The following is a 7827-nucleotide window of genomic DNA, read 5'->3' as shown; positions in this document are numbered from 1 at the left end:
TTGTAAATGAAGATAAGTAATAGAAAATGCAGCAATTCAATTTGGTGTTACTTTAATTTTCAGAATTTAATTTTGGAGACTTCAGTTGTCCCTCTCTATAATTGAGTAATTTTTTAGGGCCTTCATGATCTGAAGTATGATAGAAAATCAGAGAAGCATTAATTTTTTTATTGGTGTTTTAAATAATAAAACGTTGTAAATTATGTAAGTTCAAAACAGATAGGATATACTAGCTGAGGCCAATTTTTTTTTTTTTGGGGGGGAGGGGTTTGAGTACCTTGAAATGATGGGTAAAATGCTCTCGTGAACCTGTTGATAAAACACAATTTCCTTCCATGCATCCTAAGATATATATATATATATATATATATATATATATATATATATATATATATATATATATATATATATATATGTATAATATATATATATGTAATGTATGTGTGTATGTATGTATATATGTACATGTATATGTATATATATATATATATATATATATATATATATATATATATATATATATATATATATATATATATATATATATATTAATATATATATTTATATATATATATATATATATATGTATATATTAATATATATATTTATTATATATATATATATATATATATATATATATATATATATATATATATATATTGATATCACATGTCTTGATAGTATCTAAACGATTACTTTACCGTAAGAAATAATCGTTAAGTTTTGCATTTACTTAAATAAAAATCATTAGTTAGGACTGCATTTTTTCATTATAATTTTTTCCAAAAAAATGCTGGCATGCTCATGATTCTCCGAAGAGGGACTTACTAAAAAAAAACTCACTCTCTCAAAAACAAATTAAGCACGAACAGCTGGTAAAATATACAGACATCAAAATTCAGCCATTTTTCATCTTACGGGCACCACTGACCATCACAGAGACTGGAACGCATCTCACTGTTTTTTTACTGCGCGTCTGGAAATGTCAGATGCTTGAAACTTCCTAATCAAGACGACAAACATCCCGAGTTAGCCCCTACTGAAGTGGTTCTTAACCTGGGGCACCTGTACCCCCAAGGGGTAGGAAATCTTAAACCTAGGGGTTCGAGACGTGATAGCCAGTGCAATGGCACTTTATATTCACTGTATATTTATCATATGCTTGTATTGGATTTATGTTGGATGGGGATACGAGGAAATTTTCTGAGATATCAAGGGGTACTTCCCTTCTGTATGAGAAACTGGGCGCAGCAGATGAGGTCCCCTCGGTACTTCTTTTAACGAAGATTAATGTTCCATATCCTCAGTGACTGGCAGAGATCAGCTTGACTCGCATTTCGCAAATCCTTGACGGTATATTTTGTTTATACAACTGCGGTGAACGATTATTATTCTTAGTTAAACAGATGGTATTCTTGATACAAGGTTCTCATCTTTCTTTAAAGTATCTATATATCCATCTCCTTCTGCATTTATTTTTATATTCTTTCTTGCCATCATATACACATGTAATCAGACAATCAAATGATAGTTGAACTTCGCAGATATTTGTGGTTTCATTTCATTCCTTGATGACAATTTTTTTAATAGTATAGATTATTTTTAAATGAGCACAAGATACTTGACATTAGTATATTGACCAGTAGATTTCCTGTGACCTGATAAGTAATGTCCAGGACGAGAAAGGCGTATATAATTTTCGCAAAATAAAAGTTGAAGTATTGGTTATTCCTTTTATTATCAGTTTTACATGAACTGACCGTACTGTACAATTCAATTATTGTTTGATTCACCTTTTGAAAATTTCCCGGGATTCATTTGGCTGTTTGAAGAAATGAAATTGAGAAACATAACTCAAAATAAAAAACTTTTAGGTATCGCACTCCTACAAAGCCTTGAGTGAATATTGGGTTATATTTTCCTCGTCGAATACTTTTATCAGAGTAAGTGGTTTGGTAGCTTAAGCTCTTCACTACTGATTAGAATTTAAAGATTTTTTTTTTGTGGTAAAATGCGAGTAGCTCAAAAATAAAAGCAGAAAAAGTTCATTTTTCGTGCCTCACATATTTCAGACAAGAAAATGGCGTGCAGTAACGAACCCCAGATGACTTTCTGAACAGAACGCGCTGACGTAATTTTATCTAAATGACCCGGGGGAGGCAGGCTGGTGTGTGGGAAAAATGTTGATAAAAAGAATCCCAAGTTATTTCGGCTGAACTTCCTTCGTTTTCGTTCTGACTTGTTATGTTTACGCTAATGACTTAGTCCCTCTCCCTCCCCTAAGTCTTTTGTGCATTCCCGGGTCCCAACGAATAGTTTATTTTGTCTGCGTTCATGGCTTGGACCTTGAGACTGTCTAGTAGGAAAACCAATGGTTTGGTCAAGTTCGCAAACCTCAAAGCTGGTGTCCTTGTTCTCAAACGTGAAGCCCATGAATGGGAAAAGGGCATTTATTTATACTAGACAAATACTTGCGAGGTGCTGTTTTGCTGCTAGTATGGATAAAGAGGCGAGGATTCCTTTCAGATAAAAGTGGGGAGAGAAAAATCACGCAAGAGTGTAATGGTAAGGAAAATAAATGTCGTCTTTATTTGTTTTGTCGCCTTGAAATTACCAAGGAAATCCTTCTTTGGGAATATTGCAGAATTGTTTCCAATTGGCCCAGATACCCAGGTAAGGCTGGATTGACTGAAAGCTCAAAAATTTAGTGTTTGCTTTCTTTTCCCTTCTCTAAGAAGCAGTTCCTTACTTCCCCCATCCTCTCTCTCTCTCTCTCTCTCTCTCTCTCTCTCTCTCTCTCTCTCTCTGATGCGACATGTAGTGCTCATGAAGCCATTTCTCATCCCTCTCTCTCTCTCTCTCTCTCTCTCTCTCTCTCTCTCTCTCTCTCTCTCTCTCTCTCATCGTCTTTTAATATATTAATCCACTGAAGTATACAAGTATACTAATCATCTGAAACCTTCTGCGCATTGACATCAAAAGAGATTGCTAGTGTCACATCACGTCTTCAAGCTTCTATTATTATTATTATTATTATTATTATTATTATTATTATTATTATTATTATTATTATTATCCAACAGTGAATACAGCAAATGTGTATCATCACCCAGTGAGTCCTGAATGCAATTCAACTTTTTATCATATAACAAAATTACCCTCCAGATATAGTTTTGAAAGCCTTTGAAATAAATAAGACACTAGTCATTTTTCTAGTGAAATGACAGCAGCACGCAGAACCATTTATATAATATTGTAGTATCAGTGGATAGTCTTTCATTCCATTCAAATCAGACAAAGTTACTGACACACTTTGTTTCTTTGTTTGGAGACCAAGTCTAACTTTAAGGAGAATTTAAAAGCAGTTGTTTATCTTTAGGAATGTCATAAGTTCCCGGGACACCACGAATGCTAGAGACCCCAGCATGATCATGAAAGTGTTTTCGACTTGAAAGATGAATATTTACTTCTAGTCCTCCCTTCGTAATGGCAAATACCCTTTGAGGCCTCTGACTTTTATACTCGACGTCAATTCTGTCCCTCCAGGGGCGGAGCTTGCAAGAGATGCAGCACCATGCAATTTGATTTGGATATCTTTCCACACATGCACGGCAGAAATTGATTTGTTTGTAAGCCTGTGACGTGAAAAGTGTAGGCTGTTCCTCCAAGAAGGCCTTCGAAAGATAAAGAGTTCGATCTTGACGATAATATGCAAAAGAAAAGATGGTGCAACAATGAGCATGCTGGACGAATGCAGTAAAAAGTCCATTGTTTCCAGTGCATTTCCAAGTGATGGAAGTTCTTGTAATTACGATTTACAATGACAAATATGCACGTAGTCACATTTTCAAAAGCCTTGTCGAGGTAGTGGATGTCTAGAACTTGACAAGATGAGGTTTGTTTGCAAAAGTGGTGGCGTTGTTACCCAAGCCTTCAATTGGGTATATAAGCAGCAGTTCCTCCGACTGTTGCCGCAAAAGAAGGCCTCTGCTCTCCAGTTCCAGATGACCTCAACTTATCTCTCGTAAGCTTTCTTTGGATACGAGTCTTCCCGCATTTTGGAGTCTTTTTCGACACTTGACTGTTGATGCAGAACCTGGATTTGATTGTAAAAGATCTTAATTATCAGTAGATGGATAACAAGTGAGAGAAAGGGTGTTTGTCTCCTAGTTACAAGGGACATTGAGTGGAGTGATCACAAGAAAATAATGTGCGCTATGATGTGTTCGGTTTAGCGGTCGAAAGGGTAATTTTAAAGGAAACAGTAGCAATCTCTCATAAGTTAGATAAGTGTTAGCTTTCAGTAAACGTCGTGAAACTGAAGTCAATAAGTTTTTTCAGCCTCCTCGAGCCATTTTTAGACAACCTGGTGTTGCGAATCAAGAACAGAAAATCGTCTCCAATGATAACTACTACCGCAATTATGATGAAAGACCTGATTCTATGAATTATTATAGTAACTATCATCGAATTGTTCAAATACCCATGAAGGTTTTCATCTAATCGATTTCAACAGAACCAGTTTTGAGGTTTTTTAAACGCAAACCTCTCCCAGCTGTTGAAGTCTGACTTTCAGTGAAGAGTTCATGGTAAAAGAACCTGAGAATTATCCAAAGTTTTATTTCGATCTTTTGCGCTACTGTCACTGGGAGGAAAACCGGTCTAGCCCACGAAGGTAAATGTTCAAGTCATATGTAAGATAAATATAAAATCAAATGGCAAAGCCATGGAAATGAAACTATGCAGCTGAATTCTCCTACATTCGGTAAGATGGGACGAACTCAAAGTAGTTATTTCCCCACCCGTTTCTAAAGAGATGTATTTCATTTTAGAATCGCAAAACAAGACGCCGAGTACCATGAATATTCCTCTTGAAAAGAGAACGCTTAAATATGAAAATTAATTGCTTTTCAAGTGTATCGGGAGAGGAAAAACTTTGCCCAAAGACCGCCTTTCCAAAAAGCACGCAGTAAAACTAGACCATCGCTTCACGACCTCCGTCCACTTACAGGGCGACTTTCTCCTTATGTCCAAAATTTCTCAAATGCAGCATGTGAAAGAATTTGCATTCTGGTCTTTGATGGGTTGGATGACTGGTTCACGATGACCTTTCGGCTGTTTGTTTCCCGAGCCTTAGATGTTTTCATGGTTTTTCATGTACTCATACCTGCACTTTTGAGATGAATGTCGATGAGAATAAGATAGCAAGAAAAACTTGTTTACACTCAAAACCTAATAAATGTGTGTCTAGCGTGGATTTTAAATCATTCATAATGCAGTTCAAAAGGAGATAAGAATCTGTAAATCCAGGGCCACAGGCGTAATCTCGTTCTTGGAGTTTATGAGAAATGTCTTTGAAAGCACGAAATGAACACGCTGTGACCTTGCATTCCAAGACGGAGGCGGTCCTTGAACTCTGAGGAAAATTAATCTCCAAATTGCGTGTTTCGCTGTCAACCTCACGCTGGTTTTTAAAATTTTTCCAGAAACTTGAGGTCTGTGATAACCCATAATTGAAACCTAATTCTTTAAAAATTCCTTGTAGACTTCGATGTCTCTTTCAAATTTACATCCAGTCACTTCCCGCTTTCTCTGTTAGAATGAGTTGGCGTTTATTTAACTTGCTTTGCCGCTGAACAGACCATTTTAGTTACGCTGTTTCCAAACCCGGTCTGATAGTTTAACCTTCTTCGTAAGCTGCTTTCTCTAAGTATCCCTTAAGCAAAATGAAGAATCATTGATTTCACTCCATCAGCCTTTTGCTCCCTCCCCTGGCTTCATAGTCTCTCACAGGTGAAACCTTGGCCGTTCTCCCTTCTCACTCCTCACTCTCAGAGGGGGTTGCAGTTGGGAGATTGCTGGTTAGAGGGATGCACTTAGGAGACTGCTGGCTGGTCTAGACTAGGGTGGTCTCGTGTCAGCTCGGTAATGTGGGAAAGAGAGTGGGGCCTGGTGAAGACCTCAGGATTCTTACCAACCAACAATTACTGTAACAGTTGGCCATGGTTTGTCAAAGGCTTATCTTTTTTTTTTTTTGACATGTGCTAATGTTATCAGTCTTGCCTGCCAATTCAGTAAGTCCTTTTAGAGCTACATGCTCGGGAGAAATTGGAATTTAATATGGCTGTCAGCGAAATGATAAGTATTAGTATTCCATAGTGGGAATAATGAATGAGATCGCTTATAGAGATTAGGTATAGTACTGACCATAAGAGCCATATTTGCAAGTATACAAATATCAAGTTTACATACACCTATATATCTGTCTATATATATATATATATTGTATATATACATACATATATCAAATATAAGGGAGCCCATAGAAACGCCAAAATGTGGAAAATAAAGGCTATATTTCAGAGACCAAACTGTCTCTCTCCTCAGAGAGAGACAGTTTGGTCTCTGAAATGAAGACTTTATTTTCCACATTTTGGCATCTCTATGGGCTCCTTATATTTGATGGAATTCTCTTTAACAGAAAATATTTCACACACACACACACACACACACACACACACACACACACACACACACACATATATATATATATATATATATATACATATATATATATATATATATATATATATATATATATATATATATATATGTATCACTGGATTCATGGTTTATAGTGATAAGCGCATCCGAAAGGTGCATTGAAGTCCAGATGTTAACAAGTCCTTTTGGCTCTTGTATATAAGTATTAATGTGGCAAAGTTACCATTGAACTATCTGTTTATCTATCTATAAATATGTATGTATGTATATATGTATATATATATGTAAGATGAATATGTTAACCACCAGCTAACAAATGTTTTTCCACTCTAGCAGACTTCCTGCCATCTACTGACTGCAGCCAAAGTTAGAAAATCACACCACCAGTCTGTTCTTCCTAATAAAAGAAAAAAAGAAAAACGTCCAGCAGCCAATGAGATATCACCGCCTTCATTAGAAAGTCACCCGGCCTCAAGAGAGCGCTACTGGGAGCGTTGACTTTGAGAACAACGGTTCAGAAACTTTTGCCTTTCAACTCATTTATGGTTTGTGTTTGTGTGAAGGTAAGTGAGGTGGGGCACCCAACTTTCACGTTATGTTATTAATAAATACGTTTTCAGTGTTAAGCTTTTGTTTCATTTTCACCTGCAAATGTAACGGGTTTTAAGATAATGATGGATCTTTATCAAGCCCTGAGTTTTTATAAGGAATACGAAAGGTTGTTTTGAATATTACACGACATTATCCTCTCACACGGTCCCTGAAACTTTGTTCATGCGTTCCTTCGAAATCAAAGCTCAAAACCGGCAGTGGATTTCCTTAACACCCCTAACGGGTGTTGGTCTAAGGAAAAATAATGAACTGAATGAAAATTCTGATACGTGTCAAGTTCAAGGCACTTTAAATAAATTACGAACGATTATTTGATATCCACAAAATGTAATTTTTTTCTACCAAAAAATAGTATCCACGGTATGATGCTGACAGTCTGCAATATACTAAAAAAAAAAAAATTATATCCTACTCCGGGAAATTATCCAGCAGGTGGTGGTTGCTTTAGATTAAATCAGCCATATACAAACACGGTTTCCTACTCAAAGGCAAATGTTAAAGTAAGGTGTCCAAGGGAATATGAGGATTGTCGTGAACAACTGCACTCGTTAAACGAACTGTAATGAGCTCATTTTTTCGACTGTTGTCCTCCTGTGAGTGGGCTGGGACGCTGATCGTGAGTGTCAGTTCGTTCTCTAGGCCATTGTGAGACAGTTCAGTGAGGTGCTCCTTGCATTGGATTATAAGTAAATGTGGCTTTACAGAGGAGTT

At 36.4% G+C, this 7827-nt stretch overlaps 1 long non-coding RNA gene across 1 annotated transcript; it reads left to right on the top strand.

Annotated features, from left to right (window-relative positions):
- The first annotated feature begins 3622 nt into the window (after nucleotides 1–3622).
- Nucleotides 3623–7130, top strand: LOC136828303 (uncharacterized). Its single transcript, XR_010849983.1, has 2 exons — nucleotides 3623–4024; nucleotides 6841–7130. It is a non-coding gene; the product is annotated as an uncharacterized lncRNA (long non-coding RNA).
- Nucleotides 7131–7827: the final 697 nt, after the last annotated feature.

This window comes from Macrobrachium rosenbergii, chromosome 42 (assembly GCF_040412425.1).
Source record: "Macrobrachium rosenbergii isolate ZJJX-2024 chromosome 42, ASM4041242v1, whole genome shotgun sequence".
In the NCBI taxonomy this organism is placed as follows: Eukaryota; Metazoa; Arthropoda; class Malacostraca; order Decapoda; family Palaemonidae; genus Macrobrachium; species Macrobrachium rosenbergii.
This window is presented reverse-complemented; position numbering and strand designations above follow the sequence as displayed.